This window comes from Marmota monax, unplaced genomic scaffold, assembly GCF_021218885.2.
Source record: "Marmota monax isolate L192 unplaced genomic scaffold, Marmota_monax_Labrador192_F-V1.1 WCK01_AAM20220418_F8-fsc00007, whole genome shotgun sequence".
Taxonomy (NCBI): domain Eukaryota; kingdom Metazoa; phylum Chordata; class Mammalia; order Rodentia; family Sciuridae; genus Marmota; species Marmota monax.
The window spans coordinates 14,896,016-14,919,980 of record NW_026692781.1 but is presented as its reverse complement, the minus strand read 5'-3'; the positions used below and the strand labels follow the sequence as shown (position 1 = coordinate 14,919,980).

Below are 23,965 nucleotides of genomic sequence, written 5' to 3'. Positions count from 1 at the left end.
AAAGAGAAAAAAGAAAAGAATCTGTCAGCCTAGAATTCTATATCTAGTAAAAATATCCTTCAGGGATGAGGGTATAATCTATACTGGCAAATAGCATGCAGCATATGCTAGGTAAGGACAGAATTATTTTCTCTTTTATACTGCCTTCTTTGATACACAGAAAATGTGTTTCTAATCTACCTCAAAGACTCAGGATTTATAGTTGTTCAACTAAAGCATCTCCCATTTGCCTTTCAGTATTATGAGATGTACCCATTACACCAGGGTATTTTTGAACTTCATGGAATTGGAGCTCTACTTTCTACATATTTTTGCAACAATGATGCCATTGACTTTATGAATGTAAGGCATGCCACTCACCTGATCTAGCTCCCCATCACCAAGAAAGTTAATGATATCTCCTTTAAAAGGAAGGGTAATTTAGGGCTGGGGTTGCTTTAGTATTTTGAGAACCTTATGCAAAGAAATATCAGAATGCTATATATGGCAACGTTAAAAAAAAAGCTGTTTGGCACACATGTGTAAACACAGAGGTTTAAATTTATATACAGTAATTTGAAATCTCTGTACACAGTAATCATTTAAATGTGGCATGTTGTCTCCCTAGACAAATTTAGTGATGACAATATTATCAAATGTGAACCCTGATACATGCATTTCTTAATCTTTCTCTTTCCTAAATTTACCAAATAAAAATCTTCTCTCAATAAACCTGAGAAATTTTTCCTTTTATTTGTTTTTTTTTTCTTTCCACAACTATTAAGTTTATCCTTAGTGAGATGAAACACTAAGTGCTTAATGGCCTATTTATGGATGAAGTATTTGCTAAGATTCCTGAAGCCCATTTTCCTTCCTTAAATACCTGGAGGGGGAAGTCCCAAATGCTAACTGACTACCAACTTTTAGATTCAAAGTAAGCAGAACTTTTCCCCCTGATACACGTTTCAGAAATCTTCAGTAGCATTTCTAGGGGTACAGACAGAAAAACTGAGGCAAGTCATGTGCAGAATTCTGTTGGCTGAAAAGGTCTCAGCCAAATAATGTTTGGGAAGTTTTAAGGTTGTGGCTCTCATGTTGGTTCATCTTGACCCTTATGTGAACTCTTTAAAATTGAAGAGTAACTTTAAGTAAGTATTCTCCCACCACACAAAGTATCCTATAAGGACTCTGTAATCACAAACCACATAGTAAATTGATGTGTTCACAACTCTTCCTTGTATTGATTATTACATTCTCTTATGTCCCACCACCCTGACTATTCAAAAACTAACCAACCCAGTGCTTGTTTGAAAACCTCAAATCATTTTTCCTTGTTTTAGAATTTTTAAATCCATGCTTTGCTTTTGAAATCCAAATTACATATTACAAAAAGTGTAACGTGACCACTAGAATTGGGACAAGCCAGGGGATTTCTGGACACTTACAAGGCTGCTTACTGCTGCTGCTAACCACCCTTTCATGGTCTTTCTACCACCTATTATATGCTTAGCAAGTGCCAGCCACCCCACTAAGTATTTTGTATGTATTCCCTTATTTCATACAAAATATATTAATTCTCTTCCCACCCCATAAGGTTGAGAAAAATAAGACTTCAGAAAATTAAGTGAAGCATCCAAAGTTGTATTAGCTAGCAAGGGGCAGACCTGTGCTCTGAAACATATAGAGTTGGTTCCAGTAGTCATGCTACATGGCCTTCCTACTGTCTCTGTTTGTAGAGTGAGTAGTATATAATATTTAATCAAATTATATATACAAATTATATATTATAAACTTTGGTCCCCAATTAACAATGGTTTGATTTATGTCTATTTTTTTTATTTTACAATGATGCAAAAGTGATGTGCATTCAGTAGAAATCATACTTTGAATTTGGATTTTGATCCTTTCCTGGCTAGCAATAAGCAGGATGATACTTTCTCATGATGGGCAGCAGTCCTGAGCTATAGCTCCCAGTCAGCCACATGATCAAGAAGGGAAGTAACTGCTAATTGACTGCAGATTGTGTGGCTAAGCTCCCATGCTTGCTAGGTTAAATCTACTAAACAAATGCATTTTTCAACTGATGATATCTTCAATGTACAATGGATTTATTTGGACATAACCCTATCATAAGTAGAGGAGTATCTATATTATGTAAAATCATACATCTTATACATGCCATGTTTGTATAATATGACATATAATATATCATTTGGCTACAAATCATATATAAATGTATTTTTACTAGAAAATTACATAACATAATATTCAATCAAATACATGAAGTACATATATATATGCATTCTAAACAATTTATATGTTTATTAATAATCTGAAAATATAATTTTTGAGAATCAAAGTGATTTTTCTGTTTTCATTTTTTGTTTTTTGTGGTACTGGAATTAAACCAGGGGTACTCTACCACTGAGCTATACTCCAGCTCTTTTTTATTTTATTTTGATAGAAGATCTCATTAAGTTGCTGAGACTGGCCTCAAACTTGAAATCCTCCTGCCTCAACTTCCCAAATTAATGGGATTATGGGCTTTCACCACCATGCCTAGCTTAAAAGTATTTTTGTAGACATAATTATAACTGTATTTTGAGTCAGGGTACTTTAATCATAAATCATACATTAAAAACATCCTTGGGGCTGGGGATGTGGCTCAAGCGGTAGCGCGCTCGCTTGGCATGCGTGCGGCCCGGGTTCGATCCTCAGCACCACATACAAAGATGTTGTGTCTGCCGAGAACTAAAAAATAAATATTAAAAAATTCTCTCTCTCTCTCTCTCTCTCTCTCTCTCTCTCTCTCTCTCTCTCTCTCTCTCTTTCTTTAAAAAAAATAAAAAAAAAAAAACATCCTCACCCCAGATCTATATAACACCTCAAATTTGGATTGCTCCTCCACACAGGTCAGTCTAATAATGACCTTGTAGATTATGCTATCCTAGAATTATGACTATTTAATTAGGCGTGAAAATATTTTTGTTAAAGCATCTTCTGTTGATGACATGGAAAACTGAATAAGATTTCATTTGTGAAAGTACTCATTTTATTGAAAATAATATTAAGCCATGGTTTGATAACAAGGAAATATAGTAACCTGCTGGCAAAACAATTGACGCAGAGCTAATGGTGTGCACCAGCACACAAGGAAATAATGTGTACCTGTTACCATTGGTTGCTGCCTGTGCTATACTAGTTAAATATTTTTAATTGCAATCCTAATTGTATAAATAGATACAACTTAAATGTTCTTGTGTTTGTGTTAAAGTGTCAAAGGTAAAGCTTTAATTTGTAACCCTACAAACTCCTATTTTATGCATTATAAACTTTGGTTTAGAAACAGCAGCATTTGTTTTCTTTATGATCCTGTTAGTTCATTTTCAAAGCATACGAGCTTAACTTAATATTTTAACTGGATAGGCTTATTTCTGCTGGATAAAAAGTACATACCATTATTCTTCTATTGAAATAAAGAAGATTGAGGGACCTAAGTTTTCTTATTCAAGAACAAAATTTTAAAGGACTTAGATCATCTTAAAAGAGATTATTTGGTTTTTATCAGACATGCAAAAACCAACATGAACATGCATATACGTAAGTTTGATAAATATGCCTCCACTTTCCATGATGAATGAAAAAGATTAAAATTATAAATTCAGCAGTTTGAAACTTTCATTGCATAAGCTAATGTTTGACTTTTTTAAAGCTGAGATCTAAACTTGCCAGAAATGATCTCCTTTTTCTTATCTTTACCTTTTGTTAATAGTATGGTATGTCTAGCAATGATTTCAAACAGAAATGTCATTGTTTTCTGTACACCTTTTGACAAGGCAGGCAGTTTCACTGGGCTTAAGCAAGGAGTGATACAAACAGTCTAAGGAAGTAAAACTAATGAGCTTTAGTATAAAAAAATAAAGTGTGAAGCCAAGTTAGCAGTGGGTGAGAAAACTATATACCAAAAAAAAAAAAAAAAAACCCAGAAAAACAAGGGTGAGTGTGGAAAGATACACAGACATTAGTTTCCTAATATGTGTGAATATAACATAAAATACTTGCAGAAAAAAAGTGTAAAAGAGGGTGAAAAATAAATTAAGCACATGTTCACAACTGTAATTCCTCAAAGAACTCTCACCAGGCAGGCCAAGTAAAGGTCATAAGACGTTAAAGTCACTGCCCAACAGAAGTGATAGAAATTTCCATTGCAGTAACAAGTGAAGGTAGGCAGAGGCTATGAGTTGCACAGCCCCCTAGGTTACTGGCTGAGGGCAGCTCAGAGTTTCCAGTTAGGCAGTTTTGATGTCTTAAAACTGTCTTGGACTTACAGTTAATCCATAAAGAATCACAGTATGCATTACATTCCCCAGAGACAGAAAGTATGTCTAAGTGGGAAGACAGTCTTAATGTGTATTCTGAAACGAGTGTGGGACACAGAAGAAAAAAATTGATGGGTAAATACTTGAAATTTTTGAGGATTTTCTTTTCTCTCATTTAGATTTGCCCTATAATTTTGATTATTAACAAATTCACATTTGTTCTTATGCCATTATATATAGAGAGATAGATATAGATATAGATATTGATATAGATATATAGATAGTAGGAGAGTTTATAACCATTTATGATCAGTGACAGAAGTTGTTTATTATCTTAGACTCTTCTACCTTAATTTTACTACTCTGAATATTTTTCCTTCCTACCTCTTTAGTATGATATTGGAATCATAAATGAATCATTTAAAAAAGTAAAACCCAGATTACCAGATTGATTTAATTAACAACCACTAAATGAGTGGTTCAAATCAAAACTTCACTTCTAAAGCAGCTCTTCTGTGATGTCCATTTAGCATTTTTCACCCAGGTGGTCTCCAGGAAACACAGCTTCCACTTCCCTATGATTACAAGTGGAGGCAAGAGGGTCTCACAGTTCTTCCTCAGAAAACAGTGGACTGTGTTTTTTCCCCTTCAGGCTTCTCCGTCTACAAAGAAGAAAAGAATTGTCATACACAAGAAAACCACAGTAATTTTTAGGCTTTTCTATTAATTTTCTGATGATCTTCTATGAGGAAATTCTACAAGGTCATAAAGCATAACTGTTCTGTCTGCTTAAATATCATTTCCCTCAACTTCATCCTCCATAGAAATAGCAGAAAAAACTCTCTAATGATTCCTTTCCTCTTCAGAAAAAAGCCCAACCTTCCTCACAGAACCATCATGTATAGCCTTTGCCTACATCCATCCTGTCTTCCCATCTCACAATTATATGCCAATAATACAGAATTATCACACATGCCATTTATTGCTTTCATGGCTGGATTTGCATCTCTTCTTCCATTATACCTAACTCCTCATACCCAAACAATTCAGTGTCTCCTCTCTGGATTCCTTCCCTGAAAATGGTCTCTCCCACTGTGTCACAGGGAGTGCTACAGCTCCATTCTCCTGCATGTTCTAATAACCAGTGCCTACCGCCATCACTCCTTTTGCCATGTTGTATTTTAATTGAGTACTTATCTGTCTTCATTATCATTCAATGTTCTGGAGGGCAGGGACTTTATGATTTCTTTAAATTCCATGCCTTGATAGATACACTAGTACATAGTAGACTCTAAATAAATGTTCCTGGAATGAAAACAAATATATAAAAAGTAAGCTCAGCTGAACCATCCAAATTTAAAGTCTGATTCAACTTTGCTGATCTATCCCCATGGATTTGCTTGCCTCAATCGTAGTCTCCTGACTCTCCTTTACCTTCACTTCTCTGTTGGATTCTATCTTGAGTTTCTTTGGTTTGGTTTTGGTTTTGGTTTATGTATTTTCATTTTTTTGTTTTGTTTTGTTTGGTTGCGTTTTACTCAAACCTTGTCTGCTTTCTATTTTTAGTTAATACTGGATTAAAGTTGGTGAACTTACATGGATTAAATGGTTTGTGAAAATTACACCACGATTTAGGTTTTAAAAACTGCCCTGGAATAATTGTAAATACTATGATGTTTGAATAATTAACATAAAATTCCTTCATCATATGCATATGCATCTATTTGGTCACCTGCCGATTCAAAATTGATATCACCCCATGAATTGGCATTATTGACTCTTAGTTTTAGTTTATGATAATCCATTGAGATTTCAAAATTCTGTAGTTTTAGAGCTAGGTTTTATCAACTTCTTTTCCTCCACCTCAAATTTTTATGACTATCTTTTCCCCCTACAATTAAGGTATAGGGACAAATAACATACCAGAGGGAAGAACATTTTGATTATTTGTAAAGCACCTGAGAAAATGGTACCTGATTTTTTTTAAACAGGATTAAAGCTAAGATGGCCATCCTTATGGTAGTTTTTAGTATCTGAAAGTAAAGACCTTCAATACCCAAGATACAAAACAAAAGCCAATCATATATTACATTGCAAGGAAAGCAAAAGGCAAAACACACAAATCAAGCAGAAGAAAAGCATAATGGCAGAAATAAAATAATCATTCACCTTCTTTGTGGTGTGTGTGTGTGTGTGCGCGCGCGCGCGCGCGCGCTTGCATAACAAAAACAATGAGAGAGACATTTTAGGATTCTCCTTATCTCAGGCTAAACTCACAAAGGGAACAGTATTACCTTGACCTTTTCTAGACTTGGTTAAAAATAGATTTTTTTCACCCATAACCATTCACTGTCAGAAAGCGTTTTTTTTTTTTTAATTTGAATTCTGTAAAATTATATTTGAATTTACCAGTTAGCCATTCCAGATGATATGCCTCTGTTTTTGCTGGCTTGAGACCAAGTGACTGTCAGTTATTATCTACTTCAATCACACTTGAACAAAGTACACTCAATAATAACTAGCAGGAAACAGTGCAACTGGATTATAATGCAAACAGAAAATCTGAACATTATTTCATTTTCTTTAGGATTTTTCACAGACTTTAGTGAAATTATTACTAAATACCAGTGGCACTCATTGAGTTAGACAGTCTACTTGTTCTATCGGCACCTATTTGCGTCCTTTGTACTGATTTTGCAGAGACACAAAATAAATTGCCTGCTTGAGTTTAAACTCTTTACCTTTAGGCATTTTCCTTACTATTGCCTCCCTCCCTCCCTCCCTTTTTTAATCCTTGCAAAGTTAGACACCATAGAAAAACTGTTATTTGCCTCATAATGGCCTCTTCAGTGTGTTTCACAGTCTTTTGTGGAAAATAATGACATAATGATAGTGTTCTCAGACCTATATTTTCTACTTGATAAACCAGCAATTATATGATTAAAGCATTTTTAGAAACTCACATTAAGTATATGATACTCTAGAAACCAGTCCATCATACTAATTACACAGTCAGAGAGAAATAATTTACATGACTAAAAACCATCTGAAACAGTATTTGTGACTAGTATGGATTAAAAAAATAAGAAGTATGAAATAATTCTATTTATAATATACTTTTTAATGTTAGGACTATAAATTTGGTATTTTGTAAATCTGGTTTCAACCTTTATTTTCTGTCATTAGTAACAGGAAATTGTGCTAAACTCTGCTGGAAACATGTTGGGTGCAATAGGAATCTGATTATTTCTCTACAAAAAAACATGTACTTGCAGACAACAGAGACAGGTGAGCAATGCCCAGGCATTTACGATCTGTGATGAGCAGCGATTTTTGCCCAGGACTTTTCTTAGATACATCACAATGGCAAATTTGACTAGACTTATGATTTTCTTGAATGTCATATCATTATACCAACATTATGATGAGCCGGGAGAGAAGTATCTGTATACACATAATTTTCCTCAGAAAACAGAAAACCCATTTAACAGGATGCACAGCATGTTATGAGGGATTTACCCTTAAGACCTAAATATCCTAACAAGTACAGTTTTGCATTGTTTTGCTTAGCTTTTTGAAGCACCAGCGACTCTGCTTTATTTCCAGTTCATTGAGAAAGAAAAAAGAAGTTACAGTGCTCAACCTCAGAACCAACCCTTCAAAGGGATGATCTCACAGGATGACGTGGACAAATAATGGGTTACGGATATAAAACATAAAATAAACCTATGTAAGAATACACAAGACGTGTACAATAGGGCTAACCTGTTTGTGGCCAAGGGTGCATGTGAATTAAATATGGTACAAGGAAGAGAAGACTTTTCATAGTTATATGTATCACCCATTCAAAAACTATGTCAACCTTAAAGAAGCAAAGGAGTCTTGATCTCTGTGCGGAATGGGCACTATGGAGAGTGAGTATACCCTATGCTATGGTAAAGCTTTAAGAGTGAAACTCACTCCTGAGTTTGATCTCCTCACCACAAGGAAAAAAGAAAACGAAGGTGAAAGTCACCAAGCTTAGATGCCTTTCACTGTTGATTTATTCCACCTCTACCACAATCCCTTGAGGACATTGGTTTCTATGTCTTCTATATCCAAAGAAGTTGAAAACACACCACATTTTATGTTATAAGGATAGTAACAGAGCAGAATCAGACCACCACAGGGCATTCTTCAGGTGTCCAAAGTCCAGTGATCAGCATAACAATAAATATATTTGACAGTGCCTGGGAGAGATGGTAAGGAAACCAGCCTTGGCCAACAACTAATTGTGATCCTTCAGCTTAACCCCAGCCCTTGTCAGTGAGGCATCCATTCTCAAAGTCTCTGCCATTTAAAGCACTGCAAGGAGCTGAGGATTAAAAAACCAAGATAGCCAACAAAGTATAGGTACCAGACATATCTGCAGTTACCTGTTTCTTCCAGATCTACACTTCTTGGGTCATTCATTTTGTGACTAAGGAAACATTCACCTTGATATTAGGAAACGAGGTAAAGGAATGATTACTTTGTCAGTCATTTGTGCAAAGGATAATGTGAAGAGATACTGCAACAATGGAGTAAATCATCACAGAGCCACCCCACACAGAGCCACCCCACACAGGACATTGCCGCTCCGCCAGAGCAGTGGGTAGCAGGGGAAGAGAGGATCATCAGTTGTACTTTGCTGTCCCTTAGCTGGTGAAGAGCTGATTTCAAGATTAGGAGTTAGTAGGACTAGGATTCCAGTCTTCTGAGTTCAGGTTCACTGCTGCTTATGCCAGGCATTTTCTTTACTACCTGTTTCTCCTCCACAGATAGCAAAGACTTTCCATGGTGTGCTGCAAAGCTCACACCAGAAGTGAGACACATGTTACTTCATAAAGTTTTCGGCTACTCTGAGAGAGGAGTAAAACAAAAACATGCTGGTCTTTTTTTGTTTTGAGGTTTTTCTTGTTTGTTTTGTCTCTAATGAAATTTCTTTGTAAAGGTCAAAACTATTTAAAAAGAAGAACTACTGTGTTTTGCAAAATGAAACATAAACATTGATTAGAACATTCGAATTTCAACTCAGAATGTATGAACACTGCCTCCTGTGAATTTGGTATTCAGCTGAAACTACTGATACAAAGCCAGTCTGACCTTATCAACTTATATCTTAAAATGTTTACAGGAAAAAATACTGAACTTTTCTTTCTTCTACCTCTACCCAACCATATTTCTCTCACCTTCATGGTTACAATAGAAGGCAATGGGACAGCATCAATATCACACACTGGAGAGAAAGAGCCAAAACCTGATGGGAAAAACAAAGTATACTGTAGTTTTGAACTATTTAAATTACATTGAACTATTTAAAATACATGCATGCATACCCCCTTGCCTTGAGGAAGTCTTCTGATTTTGTTTGCATGTACTTTGGTATGTTCTGGTGGAATTCTCAAGCACACTAGCTCTGAGGCCTTTAGTGTGAAAGCTGGTGGTCTGAGGCCAGACAGTCTTCTCTGTTGTCCCTCATTTTCTGTGCTTATGTTACACTGAAAAAAGTTTTAATGGTTTGGTGTAAATAGAGCAAGATTAAAAAGAAAGCCTTTCTAAAGAGACTTTCAGAAAGTTAAAGAGAACAATCATTACATTAAAAATTCCATCATTAGTGCCTTAATACTATGACCTATCATAAAAATGCTATTTTAATTGTCTTATCATCTATTTAAATGTTTTGTGTTTATTGTTATTCCCAGCAGCTAACAATGAGAAAAAAAGCAGCAATAAACTCAGTTTGAGACCATTTTTTTTTACTGCAAATCATTACTAATGAGCTCTGAAGAACATGTTGCTGACCCTATTTCTTTTGTAATTTCATAAAATTATTAGTAATGCTTATTACAAAGTACACATAAAGCAAATATACATATGTATATGCATATCTTAACAGATAAACTTTAATCCAAAAAACAAAGCTGTTTTGTTTTTAGTTTTTTCTTTTCCATAAGACAAACTGTGCTTAATGAACTTTACTAAAATTTCACAGAACTCAAAAGAGAACACAATGAAGAATGCAGACCCTGCCTATGGAGATGTGTATGCAAGAAGTGGATTGCCTTTTAATCTCAGTGTGATTGAGAAGCTCTGTGCCAACAAAGTACTGGACTTTGTAATGAAACCCCCTTTCTCCACAGAAAAGTCTCAACTGGATTTCTCCAGAAATCTTCACCATGGCTGATTTTAGGACTATCAGCAAAAGAATCTCTACAAAAGAGTTCAATGTAGATAAACTTGCAATTTTTGTGTTGCCCTGTTTTACTTGCCCAGTGGCCGGGAAGAAATCAGCACTCCAGTTGCCGGACACCCCCTTTCTAGTTTTTCACAAACATGTATCCAGTATAGTAGTTTGTAGAAATGTATAAACAAGGCCTTTGGCCTTGAGCTGGGGCTTCACAGAGATGTCTACATTTCTAAGATAAGAGAAGTTACCAGTTGGGCTCCATGGTAACAGCTAGCAGGGGGAGGAAAGAAGGGGGAAAAGAAGCTCTCCCCTTCTCAGATGTTGTCCTTGAAGGGTTAACTTGCCCAGAACAGTGAAAGAAAGAAAAAAAAAAACTGCTTTTATGTGAACTTCTACAGACTGTGAACTTCTGAGCCCCTCCTCTTACATGCTGGGTATGAAATTCTGAAACTACCTGAACTCCGGTTCAGGGGATGGATTGATTACGGCAAAAGCTGTGCCCTTTGAACCTGGCTGTAGCCAAAAAAGAAAAAAGAAAACTGTTTCCTGCTATCTTCAGTGCCTTGCCTTGTCTGTCCCTACAACAACTTAAAGTTAGGAAATGCAGGCCCAGCCCTGGTGGGTTACTAGGGTATGCTGAGGACTCCAGTGCTCACCTTTCATACTTTAACATGGATATAATAGCTTTTATTTTATGAGGCACTTGGAAGAATTAAATTTAGAATATTAGCAAACACCTAATGATGATATATAAAATATCCATTTTATTTTTAATATCAGAACTTTAATGCCAAATATGTCATTAAGATTCCAGTATATTGATTCAAATATCTCAGATATCTATTTCTAAAGGTAATACAAAAAAATAGATAGGTAATTATATGAATTTTTATTTCATTATATTGTTGGAAATAGAATGCAGATGATATTTGTATTCAAGGGAGAGCAAATTATTTGTGCTTATCTCAAAGATAAGTGTTCATTTCCTCCTACTACTTATCAGACAAGACACAAAATGTTCATCACCTACCCCTGCTGGTGTTGAATTTTGCTAATATTTCAATGAAATTGACACAAATGCAACAAATAGGTTGAAAATCATAACCTAGAGCTTATACCTATTATAATATTAACTAATAGTAATATAATGGTAATTTTAATGCACTTATATTACTATGTAATTTTATCATATGTCATATGCTATATTTTTCTAAGTATTCCACAACTGGAACAATGGAACAAAATGGATTAATAAGATATTACAAGAGCTGGTTCTAGAATCTCATGATGTCAGACTCACCAGTTACCTCTGTGACCTCTAGTAAGTCACCTAATCTTTTCCAGTTTCTTCACTATGAAATGTGGATAGTAATAGTACCTCTGAAGACTGCTGTGAATGATCTAACAAGTTATCCCAGGTTTAGAGCTTAGTGCCATGTCTGACACACAGGAAGGACTCAATAAATGCTTGTTGTTACAATATGACTGTATATTTCTATACATGAGCATTTTGGACATGCTGACCAATTCCCACACTATATTTGTAAAGAACAAAAAGATTACCATCTATCCAGATTCATTTTCTTTTCTGAGTTAGGGCATGTTTCCCTGTAGTTTATTCAGATGAAATCTAAGTGATTTCTGCTTTCAAGGTCAATTTGATTGCCCAAATAATTTGACCCAAAAAATCTGTAATATACTTTAATAGCTTTATGGCCTCATATTCATAAGAGGCCTAGTAAAGTTTTATTCCAGATTTTTGACATATAACTTCATTTCTTCATTCATCTTAAAAAAAAGGGATTATATGAAACCCCTATCACAATCCAGGCACTAAATTAACTTGTGGTATACAAAGTTAAGCAAAATTTTAAATGCAATGTCTGCATACATGCAGTATGGAAAAGAACTTTTCATCAGAGTCATTACATAAACAAATCTAAAATTCCAACTGTAGCAAGTGATCTAAAGGAGAAAACCAAAATGCTAGGGGACTATATATAGTTCTTTGTGTGTGGGGGATTATTGGAGATTGACTCAGGACCACTCAACCATTGAACAACATCCCCAGCCCTATTTTGTATTTTATTTAGTGACAGGGTCTCATTGAGTTGCTTAGCACCTCACCATTGCTGAGGATGGCTTTGAACTCTTGAACCTCCTACCTCAGCCTCCCAAGCTGCTGGGATTACAGGTGGTTTTAAAGGAGAAGAACAAATTATTTTGGTGAATAAAGCTACTCTGGAGAAATGAAAATTGAGTTGAAGAAAGGGTTAGGGTACAAAGTGTGAGCAACTGTGCTCTAAGCACAGGGACATGTGTAGATAGGAGGGTTTCTAAAGGACCCTAGAGAAGGAAGGGGAGGCTGTAGTTTAGAGGAGAAGAATGAAGTGAATGAGATGAGGCTAGAGGAGTAAACCAAGCCACCCAAACCTGTCCAAGAGTTCGTTTATCTGATCCTAAGCACAAAGGGTAGCCACTGGAGAATTTTAAGCATGATCATGCCTCAGTTTTGAGGAAAGGAAGTGGGTGATCTGACTCTACATGAGTTCTGTGAAGACACTTTGGAGGTTAGAGTAATTGTGGAGAAACCAGTTAAGAGGCTGTTGCCAGGCTTCAAAAGAGAGAAAGCAGAGGCATAGTTAGATTAGGGCAAGTGAGCTAGAGATTTTGCAAGAGATGGAGACAGAGCTTGGTTTTCATAAAACATTCACTCTTCCCTGTCATTGCCCAGGGTCATTTTTTTCATGTAAAGATATTTTCCTTCTGAAATAGTCTAAAGAATCCAAGGAAAGGTTAATAGTGGGTAAATGATTCCACATACACTTGAAGTCATGAAGAAAAATTTCTGAATAATCTGTATTGTTTCCTCCTAGGTGAGAGTCTGTTGGTATTGCTATAAAACAGCATTTCCTTTGAGAATAACAAAGAAAACAGTTTCCATTGAAACACATTTTTATTATGAAAATGATATAGGTAATAATCATTTACAAGAAATTAGATTAAAAAGTAGTAACAATTTTAAATCAAAACTGAAAGAAAGGAAAACACTTCCAGGAACTTTGGAATCTGCAGAACAAATAGCTGCTGTCTCTGGGAGAAGAGCTCCCATATTTTGGCGACTAAGCAACCGTGCTTTTATGTGTGATAACCAAAGCACCATCCTCCTTAAACGGTAAATGAATGAAAACGAACATGTGCGCGTACCCACACACACATATACATGCATTCCTAACATATAAGTCACACATCCCACAGGATTAGGTAGAAAAACAAAAGGAATGGTACATCTTCCTTGCACAAAACCAAGACATAGAAACATCTATTACAATTTTCTCTATGATAAATTACATCTCGCCCCCTAAAAGAAAAAAAAAAAATCAAATCATTGGCAGTCTAATTCTCCCAAAGTAGAAGTGAGACATTAATTTAGATCATTGTGCACATTGAAAACTTACTGCACTGCAGGGATTTCCAATTACATAATGCAGAATCAGAACTCTGTTTGGGTGCCACTTGGCTGCCAACAGCCATGGGTGAGCTGTGTAACACTCCTCTGTCATGTAGCTCATGTGAGAAAAGAATTCTGCTGTTCCAAGAAATGGCACTCATCTTGGAGACCTTCCCAGTCACACAAAAGAGCATAATTTCCACATTATCCCCAGGCATACTGTCTAGGATGATAAGTCTATGATAGCTTTATGTGTAAATTGTATACACAGTTCTACTAATGAAAGCCACATGGACTGCTTTTTGGAGGTGGCAATGCAGAAAAACAGAATCAATTTGTTCCTCTGTTTTTATAAAATGATACCTAAGCTATATACAATCATCAACAGAGACTGTGAGGGTTAGATGATAGATAGGGTAATTGCACTGTGATTATTTGTAGATCAGGACTGGAGTTGGCAAGCAGTATCAAAAAGGTGCAGACTTAACTGGCTTATTGCAGTATTTTGGTTTTAAGTCCTTCAGACTTTTAATCTAGTACTTATCTCTGTTTTTCATCAGGGACTGCACTCTTTTTTGCACTGCGTTTTAATTTTTCTCTACATGAACACATACTTGCAGAAGAGACAGGAAGTAAAGGACAGATGAATATTTTCTTATATTTATTATTTATTTGGTGATGATATTCCATATGTGGTACACCTGTGTGCCAGACATATTAAACTGGAGGATAAGACCATGTTCTTTTCTCCTAGAAACTCACAGCTCTTTTGGTAAGGGTCAAAAAACATGACTTTTGTATACTGGCTATCAGTAAGTTCTGGAGGATTTCTTTTTAGTTTATTAAACTCAACCATTTAAAACCAAATAAAAACTGGAAAACAGGGATAAGTATAGTAGAACTTAATATTTCTTGAGCATTTATTACATATACATTTGACATATATCTAATCCTTATACTTGTAATTATATTTTAATCTTATTTTAAAGATGAGGAGATGGAGGCTTATCCAAGTTGAGCAACTTCTACAGCAGTGCAGATCTAGCAAATGTTCACTTGATGTTGTCTTAATTCCATGGTGGTCTCTCTTATTCTTTTCTCTGCACTACTCCATCTTAATATCTATTCAACCTCAACATTTAAACATTAATGCAAAGGGTTTTTGTTTGTTTGCAAATTTTAATTGCTTGATTTGGAAAATTTTCTTTAATCCATTTTTCTCTTCTGAGGATCTTAGTGAGAAAGTTAATCAAATCCTTCATTGATTATTCCACTGTAATTGAAGACATAAACACATTGTTTTTGCTTCTCAAATTACTCTCCTATTGCCTTCATGTTAAAATTTATTTACTGAGCACCTGGCATATACTAAGCACTCTACTAGGTTTAATATGCATAAAGATGTGGTCTTTGTCCTATACTTACAGGAAAGCTAGAATTAAATCATAAATTAATATCTAACAAATGCTATGGTATGAAAAGTACTGAAGCACTTGCTAGCAGGGGGCTGAGCTGGATCTTCCCCTAAGGAGTGGACTCCAAACCTGAAGAAGAAACTTGAAGAGAACCTGGGCTAGCTTTGACTCTGACTTTTTTTGGTGGGGTCCGGAAGTGGGGTACTGGGGATTGAACTCAGGGACACTCCATCACTGAGCCCCAGCCCTATTTTGTATTTTATTTAGAGACAGGGTCTCATTAAATTGCTTAGTGCCTCGCTTTTGCTGAGACTGCCTTTGAACTTGCAATCCTCCTGCTTTAGCTTCCCGAGCTGCTGGGGTAAAAGGCTCTTGCCACCATGCCCCGCTGACTCTGACTTTTCTCAGCTTGATCTCACCTCCCAGAATTTCTATTTTACCCATACTATTCAACTGAATTTGCATTTAAACACTACCCTTCCTCTTTACAATTCATTCTTTATATATATATATATTGCTGAGGATCAAACCCAGGGCCTCACACATGCAAGGAATGTGCTCTACCACTAAGCCACAACCCCAGTCCCTTTACAATTCTTATGTGGGAACTATCCTCAGGTCCAATCTTCTATGGTTGCTACTATTTAAAATTAGTAATTTGAACTATTTTCTTGGCTTTTTGCTTTTATGTGTATTTTCCATGAAGTAGCCTGGAGGATATTCATAGTCTTGCATATAAAAACATAATGGCTATTCCTCATATTCCACACATAACATAAATAAATAAAATTATAAATCAGCAAAATGTTTAAAATTATATCCTTACCTTAAAAAAACTTTAATATTACATGACTCATTTTTGTGTTATGCACAGAATTATTGTATATATGTTCCAACTTTAAAAAATGGATTATTTGTGCTTGGAAAGAACAAGAAACTTGGAATTATGAAGAATATATGTCCATTTTTACAATATCAGTAACCACTGGACATTGAAGTTGGGGGGATCAGTGGCACTTTTTCTACAATTGTTGAAATTGCAGGAAGATTAGCATCTCCTCAGACGATATAATAAATGTGGAAATTCCTGTGGTTTTCCAACAGCCCAGTCACTCAAAAATGTCAGAGAAATGAATTAAACACCCGAAAAATAGTTTATTCCCATAAAATAAAAAGGACACACAGATTTCTAGAAGTTAGTGGGAAAAAAAGCATTAAAGCTGAAAATAAACAAATGTACCAATATTAGATCACATTTACTAAATTTACTGTGAAAAGGAAATGGTAAGTATGCCATTGACATGAGTTAAGTTTGCATATGTTCCTAAATTTGCCATCCTCATAGGTTACAGAAAACACTGAGGAACACAGGGTTAGTTCCTCAGAAGCTCAGTGGAGTATATTCCCCATGTAAGGAAGGCCCTCTTTCCTTGTCTCCTTACTTTAAAAAGAAGTAAATGTCCAAGAGGCAGGGATGGGATGATAGTTGCCTAGTCTGATGCCTGGTAATGTGGTGTTAGAGTCCTGTGATGTTGGGAGATTGACTGTGGGGAGGGAGAGGTGTGGATGCCCAGTCTGGAACATAGCTGTAACCTAAGCAAGGCTATGAAAGTATCTGAAGCAGTTAAAAGGCATGGAATCAAGAGATTTTACTTACCAGGAAACAGATTAGACATACTTTAAGGATAGTGAGAGTGAGTTTCTGACTATCTATACAAAATTCATATAGAAAAGTAGAGTACTAGAGGGAACTTCTTGATTAGATTAGGACTGAAAGTGTCAGTGTAAACTCTAGGTTTTCAATATGCTTTTAGATATAAAAAATATAAATATGTGTAAATGTATGCATTCAATATTCCCAAGTTTTGTGCACTGGAAAAACATGGGAATACTGAGTAACAATAAGCGTGATTAACAACACTGATGTTGCTTTCTAAATACCATCTTCCATAAGGGGAAATAGACTTGCTTAGAGAAATAGTGAATTTCAGAGCTGGGACAGAAAAAGTATGAGATGAGCCTTCTTGTGCCAGAAAATAAGTAAGCACTCAATGATTAATTGGGAAGCCAACATAAATGAACTCCCACTGGTCAAATCAAGGACAATATGTGCATCCAAATAAGTAATGCTATAACAAATTATAATTCATTAAATAAAATAGGCATCTAGGAATCTACACTGATAAAAAAAATGAGTATATAGTTGGGGAGAAGAGAAAGTTTTTTTCTTATAGTAGAATACAACTAAAAGATGTAGAAGGAATATTGGAATTTAAAAATAACTACTGGGTAACCATAATTGTAATAATCTAGCCAAAGAATATCAACAAATACTAAAACCACAGAGAGAAAGTTTGATGAAGTGTGAGATGATTGCATAGCTTCATATGATCTTCATGTGAAATAGTTCTTAAATTATGAAGCAAAAATGGGTAACTTTACTTTGGAGAAACTTGACAAACATGATTTTATCCAAGTGTTCCAAGTTATTTCATCAGTAATAAGATAAAGTGAGGTAATTTGCTATACAGTATCATAGAGTACCAAAAACCATGGCATCCCTTCTGATACTCAAGCCAAGAATATATAATCTGAATCAAGTATTGAAGAAACATCAAGCATATCCAAATTGAGGAGTATTCTACAAATAACTGCCAGTGTTGGTTCACAAAGATTAAGGAAATGCTTAGTAACTCTTTCAGACAAGAAGTTAAAAGATTAATGGCATCTAATGTGTCAATATTAATTTCCTACTTTGATAGCTATTCTGTGATAATATAGGAGAAGATTTTATTTCCAGAAATTATATACTAAAGTGCTTGGAGTGATGTGGCAACATATTATTGAGTTACTCTCAAATTGTGCAGAAAAAAAGTCCTTTAAATTTTTTCAATAATTTTGATATTATTTTGAAATAAATACATATATACAGAGAGACAGAAGGAGGGCATATTTGAGAGTCCAATTTTAGTCAGTCTTTTTCTTCTATAAAATTTTTTACTCATATATGAAAAAATGTGTTACTTTTTCACACATAAACTTGTGTATATACATAGACATCAAATTGTCCCTCTTCAGTAGAAAAAAAATTTAGTATTAATTCTGTCACTTGCCACAGACATTTTCAATTATGAAAAAACATTATATCTATAAAAGAAAGCCAGGCAAATATCACTAACATAGAAATTTATAGATACTGTGGTTTTTTTTTTTAATTTCACATATACTTGTCTATAAAACACAAATAGGTATTTCTTCTGTTGGAGAAAAGAAGGATGGCTACTCAAAGTTGACAGCAAGTGTCAAAGTTTTAGGAAAACAATTATTTCTATAAAATGAAAATGCTGATGGACACTGGAGGTCATATATAATGACCATATAGAAGGATATGCCAAAGTGTGTCAAGTGGTGATACACCAAAATCCTCAGGAAAGGGCTGTTAGTACAGATTTTATTGTCCATCATTTGGAATAAGAATCTTGTAAGTGGCATTGTGTAAAATGAAGGGGTCCAGGACTGCACTCTCTTCCCATTTTCGGATGAACTAACTCCAGTCAAGCATTGCCATCCATCATTTCACCAAAACTGAAAGGCCACCAAAGACCTCTACATTGCCACATGCATTGCTCAGTTTCCTCTCATCCATTCTCTCAGCACAATATTACAAAGGTGATCACTCCTTCCTCCTTTCTTCACTTTGCTTACCTACCACTACCCAATTTCATCCTCATTCACTGTCTGTTATCTTTAATGCATTTTCATATTAGAGTTCCCAAGAGTTTGGATTCTGGATACCTTTTCCTCTTTATTTGAATATTTTCTTTTCAGAATCTCATTCAGTTTTATGGCTCTCAACATCATATGTGTGCACTGGGATCCACTCTTTTTAAAATTATTTATTTATTTATTTTAGTTGATTTTATTTTTATAAATACACAGCAGCTGAATGCATTACAATTCTTATTACACATATAGAGCACATTTTTATATCATTGTATATAAAGTATGTTCATGCCAATTCATGTCTTCATACATATACTTTTTTGCATTATGATTCTTATTACACATATATGCCACAATTTTTCATATCTCTCTATATAAAGTGTGTTGACACCCAATTCGTGTCTTCATACAGGTACTTTGGATAATGATGTCCATCACATTCCACCATCCTTGCTAATCCCCTGCCCCTTCCCTTTCCCTATCTAGAATTGATCTATTCATCCCATGCTCCCACTCCCTACCCCACTATGATTCAACCTCCTAATATCAGAGAAAACATAGAGCTGATTTCTTGATATCTCCATAGAGATGGTTATAAGTTATCTTCACATTTACTTGTCTAAACTCTGGATTACTCTTTCAAAACCTGCTCTTCTAGCAGCTTCCCCTTCTCTGTTAGCAACAAACCCATCTTTCTGGTTGATCCAAGCACAACATCTCAGACATATGCATAAGAAACTCTTTCTCTTTCTCTCATGCCTATATCCAACCTGGTATAAGGACTGTCAGCTCCATCTTCAAAATATAACCAGAATTTCACTTGTTTTTAGTACCTTCAGGGTCATGTCCCTGGTCCAAGCCACCTTAATCCCATGGATTACTAAAATAGCCTCTTCAGTAGTCTCACTGTTCCAAATCTCGCCTCTGCAGTCTATAAATGGCCCCCAGCCTACAATAACCTGATTTAGGACTTTCAGCTTTAAAATGGTGCTAAGCTGATACACATTCATTAGAAACAATGCTTCAGATTTTGAATTTGAATCTTTTCCTGGGCTAGTGATATGGGGCATGATATTCTCTTGCAATGTTGGGCAAGAGCAGTAGTAAGTTACAACTCCCAGTCATGCCCCTGATCACAAGGGCAACAACCAGTGCTCTATGGTGAACTGTGCTGCTAAGCCAGACCGTTTGGCAGGTCAAATGTAATAGATGCACTTTCAACTTAATATTTTCAACTTAGGATGAGTTTAACAGCTGCTTTTATCTGTTCTAATATTATATGAGAGCTGGACTGGTCATCAGCCGGCAAACATTAGCTACTAAATATCTGGCAAATCACAGAATCTTGACATTTTCATATATGAAGGTAGCATTTTCGCTTTTAAAATGTTTATTATTATTTATTTGCAAATTATGAGATACAATGTAATAATTCATTACGTATATACAGTGTGCAATGATCAAACTAGGCTTGTTAGCATTTCCATCTCCTTAATTCTTTAAAAATTTTTTGATTAACATAACAATTATACACATTTATGGGTTAGAGTATATTTCAGTACATGTATACAAAATGTGATGATCAAATTAGGTAAATAACATTTCTATCTCCTTATCTTTACTTTGTTTTTAGCTTTCTAGCTTCTCAGTTTGAGTTATTCATTCCCCACCCCCCTGCCCACACTGGGGATTAAACCCAAGGGCACTTAATCACTGAGCCACATTCCCAGCCCTTTTTTATTTTGTATTTTATTTAGAGACTGGGTCTCACTGAATTGCCTCGGGTTTCACTAAGTTGCTGAGGCTGGCTTTGCACTTGAGATCCTCCTGCCTCAGCCTCCTAAACTGGGATTAAAAGCATGTGCCACACACTTGGCTATTCATAAAATATTTAATAGGATACTGTGAACTACAGTCACCCCATGTGCTATGAACATTAGAGCTCATTACATCTACCTTACTGTAATTGTATACTAATCATCCAACTTCCCTCTACCCTTCCCTCCCCAATTTCCCAGCCTCTAATAATCGCTATTATATATTCTGATTGATTTCTTTTAATATCCACATATAAGAAAGACCATGCAGCATTTCTTTTTCTGTGTCTAGGTCATTTCATATAACATAATGTTCTCCAGTTTGGTCCATTTTGCTAAACATGATGATGGGATATCATTCTTTTAATGACCAAGTAGTATTTCACTGTGTATATAGTATGCATTTGTGGACACACACACACCACCATTTCTTTATCCATTCATCTGCTGATGGGCATTTGGGTTAATTCCATTTCTCAACTATGTGAATAGTGCAGCAATAAACATGGCATGCAGGTGTCTCTGGTATTCTGATAGCTTTTCCCTTGGATATATACTCAGAAGTAGGATAGCCAGATCATATAGTAGATTTTTAGTTTATTGAGGAACATTCACACTATTCTCCATAGTGGCTGTACCAGTTTACATTCTCATCAATTGAATATATGAGTTCCTTTTACTCCACATCATCTCCTGCATTTGTTAAACAGATGTTTTATCTGGGGTGAGATGATCTCACTGAGATTTTGATTTTCAGTCCCCAGATGACTAATGAAACTGAGCATTTTTGCATAAATTAGCTGGCCATTTAAATTCTTTCTTTGGAAAACTGTCCATTCTCATACTTTACCCACTTTTTAATTGGATTATTTGGGGTTTACTACTGTTGTCATTTTTTAAATTCCTTCTATATTCTGGATACTAATCTTTGTCAGATGAATATCTGACATATATATATTCTTCTCATTCTGTAGGCTGTCTTTTCATTGTATTGATTGTTTTCTTTGATGCATAGAAACTTCTTAGTTTGACATGACCCCGTTTGTGTAGTTTTGCTTTTGTTTCCTGTGCTTTGGGGATCTTATTCAAATGCTCATTGCCTGGACTGATATCTTGAAGTGTTTCCACTATGTTTTTTTTTTTTTTTGGTTTTCATTTATTTGTTTATTTATTTTTGGTAGCTTCATAGTTTCAGGTCTTATATTTAGAACTTGATCCATTTTTAGTTGATTTTTGTACAGAGTGAGAGATAGGGGTCAAGTTTCAATATTCTGCATGTGAATATTCAGTTTTTCCAACACCAATACCAACTTTTGAAGAGGCTGTCCTTTCTCCAATGTATGTTTTTGGTACCTTGGTGAAGACTCAGTTGGCAGAAAATTTATGAGGTTATTTCCCAGTACTCCATTCTGTTCCATTAGTCTCTGTGTCTTTTTTTTATGTCAATACCACGATGTTTTCATTATTACAGCTCTAATTGATTTTGGTTACCAATAGAAAATTAACAATGATAGTCTTTCTAGCACTCGGAAATCACACCAAATGTAATTTTAATTCAATAATTACATTCATTCAATGAACAAGGTATTGAATTCCTGCTACACATGATCATCACCATTAATTAATAAGTATATAATGGTGAGAAAAAAAGAAATGGTTTAGATCCTCCAAATTTTAAAATCTAGTGGAGAGACAGACAGAAAAAGAGCTATATAATTACAAAGTATAATTATAAAATGATCAAATTCCATAAAGATAATAGCCAGGTACTATGATGGTAAATAGCATGAAGACATAGTTAATTGGAAAAAAATTATCGAAAGCTTGCCTACAGAGGAGTTATTTAAGTCAAGATTTAAAGGATACATGAGTATCAGCTATACCACAAAACTAGCAGATAGACAGTCCACATGGTGGCAAGTCCCTCATATTGGAAAGAGCTCCATGTTTGCTAGAAAGTAAAGAGGGTAATATGCCAACCATGGCCAGGATAACTGCTCAGGAAAAGGCTGATCAAATCCTTTGTATTTTGTGAGATGTCGTGAGGAGTTTGGATTTTTATTTAACCAGAAATATTTTGAAGGATTTTAAAGAAGCATAAATGCATCTATATGATGAATGACTATGGCAGAACAGAGGAGGAAACATAGAAAACAAGCAGAAGATCACTGCAATAATATCAGGGGAGACAACTGTGCCCTCGACTAGGATGACAGAAGTGGAAATGAAGAGAAGTAAATGAATTGAAGATATAACTTAAAGGCCTAATCCATGATTTATTGAAGGGCAGGATGTGGGTCATAATGGAGAATGACTTCTAGGCTCAAGTTTAAGCAACCGTCTGGTTGTTATACTACATATTGAGAGGTTAATAAAAGGAGAAAAGTTTTCAGAGAGAAATTCCACTTTAGGTATATTAAGTTTGGGATGGCTATGGGTCATCCAAAAGGAGATGTCAAAAAGCTATAAGATTCACTTATATCCCTGAGAGAGTTTCTACAGGATGGCACAGGACGGAAGGAGCTTCTACACGGTGGACAGGGGAGAGCTGCACTGAGATACAAGTGTGGAAATCTGAAGAGAACTCTTCTAGATCATTCAGGGGAACACTGATCGTCATATGCATGTAACATGTGATCATTCCCCCCTCAGGACTAGGAAAAAAAAACTAAAAGGATTAGAGACAATGGTTCTTGGAGTTTACATAGGGCTGGGAAAAGTTCTTCTCATACCAACTAGACAGGAAAACCTCATGTTTCCAAGGCAGTGGGTAAGCACTTTGGAGGATCTTTTCCCAACAATGGGATGCAGTAGACTAAACACAGCTCTGGTCCCACTTAACAAATCTAGAATGTAAGAAAAGAAAGGATCAAATTATTTCCAAATAATTTAACTATTCCCCAGAACAAAGCTCAAAAATATTTATGAGAATACAAAAATATACAACATCCAAGAAGGTAAAATGCACAATGCCTGGCATCTAATAAAAAACTACCAGTCATACAAAGAAGTAGGAAATTATGACTCATTCACAAGAAATTTTAAAAACCAAG

General features: G+C 35.3%; 1 long non-coding RNA gene across 1 annotated transcript; it reads right to left on the bottom strand.

Moving 5' to 3' along the window:
* Window positions 1–2,070: 2,070 nt before the first annotated feature.
* On the bottom strand, window positions 2,071–9,814 carry LOC124094601 (uncharacterized). The gene is made up of 3 exons (XR_006852289.2): window positions 9,656–9,814; window positions 9,509–9,576; window positions 2,071–4,960 (listed from the first exon to the last, which is right to left on the bottom strand). It is a non-coding gene; the product is annotated as an uncharacterized LOC124094601 (long non-coding RNA).
* Between the last annotated feature and the right edge of the window lie 14,151 nt (window positions 9,815–23,965).